Source organism: Gavialis gangeticus, unplaced genomic scaffold (assembly GCF_001723915.1).
Source record: "Gavialis gangeticus isolate Ggan-Ray unplaced genomic scaffold, GavGan_comp1, whole genome shotgun sequence".
In the NCBI taxonomy this organism is placed as follows: Eukaryota; Metazoa; Chordata; order Crocodylia; family Gavialidae; genus Gavialis; species Gavialis gangeticus.
The window spans coordinates 67,749,264-67,750,791 of record NW_017729004.1 but is presented as its reverse complement, the minus strand read 5'-3'; the positions used below and the strand labels follow the sequence as shown (position 1 = coordinate 67,750,791).

The window sequence follows — 1,528 nt, the reverse complement described above, 5'->3', positions numbered from 1 at the left end:
ACTAATGGAAGCCTAGTAGCTTTAATACATGGTTATAATACAGTATAATAACCTAGGGAATTAATTTTCCTAAAGTCCTGAACTGGCTAATATATCATGGTCTATTCCGTCTTCTCTAGTATCATTACTCTCTCAACCTCGTGGAAACAAGTTGTCCTTATTCTAAACACCAAATTTTATTTGTTTGAGAAATACAAAATCCTTTTGGATAAACACAGTGGATCCTTTCTTTTTGTATATATATTGGTATCATGAAAATAGGACTTTTCCTGTCTGTAAAATAACTGCATTGATCCTATTTATAGAAACTTTCTCAGTTGCTGTGAATGTGTCCTATTGTTTGGTATGGATCTCTTATTTTTTCTTACTAATGATACCTGAAAGGAATGATAGTCCCAAATGAACAATGTGGGGAGCTCATGTGGGTTATTTTTAGTTTCTTCAAGGAGGAAGGAGTCTGGCTATTCCTACAAAACCACTTTGCAATTTTGCATCAAACTGAGCTCCACCTCTATTCCTTCTACAGGAAAAAAAAATTGTGCCCTCCCACGTACTTTCAAAGCATTGCTATAGATTCCATTTTTTGTTTTAAATTGTGTGGGAGATGAAAAAAAAAAAAGGAACTGCAGGGGGGCCCACCATCCCTCCATGGCCCAATCAACAATGTTACTCCCTGCAGTTTGTCTGATTAATGGCTGCACCTCCCACTGGGTCTGTGTAATAGGTGCAAGTAAGGTGTTTAGAAGTGCTTTGTGCTTAATTGCTGTCGAGGTCAAAAGCTTGAGACTTATCTGTTGCAGGGAGAAATTCTCCTTTAAATAGTAGAATCTATTGAATGCTGTTGTTATAAGCAGTAGCATTATTTCCTCATCAAAGCACAGTTACACTAATGTTAACTATTCAATCATCACAGAAATATAGTAGTAGAGTTTTATAATTGAAGTCAAGGGAGCTTTGCATCATAAACTGGCATTTTTATATTGCTCTGTTATAGCTAGTGTGATCTTTATAGACAAGGTTTGTCAATAAAGACAAGTATGTAAAACAGATGGGGGATGGGTTTAGAAAAGGAAGCTTCTCTGTATAGAGGTAGTGTTATGGCAAGCCAGAGTTGAACTTTGGATGATTACATGAAATGCATGACAACAATTGCTATCTGGAAATGGACTTATCAGCCATTTAAGGTTTATAAATCAATAGAAGGAATAACATAAACTCATTGGCTTTTATTTTCATGCTTGCCAGCTGCTCTCATGCCTATAGTTTGTAAAATATAGATTTCTTCCTACTAGCAAATGACACCAAACCATTTGGCAGTCATCATTTTGTTTTTGGTATTTTTGCCATTTGGGAATTATTTTGAAATAAAAAATTAGTGAGGACTGATTTAATTAAACAGTTCCTGCTATGGGGTTGATAGACACTCTTGGATTTTTCACTTGCATATTTCCTGCACTAATTGATCTTTTCTATTCTATGGGAAAAGAACAACATAGTTTGATTTTTTTTTTTTTTTTTTTTTTTTTTT

At 34.7% G+C, this 1,528-nt stretch overlaps 1 protein-coding gene across 2 annotated transcripts in view; it reads left to right on the top strand.

Annotated features, from left to right (window-relative positions):
- Positions 1–1,528, top strand: part of DGKB (diacylglycerol kinase beta) — a 742,837-nt gene that overhangs the window by 202,841 nt on the left and 538,468 nt on the right. The window lies entirely within an intron of this gene.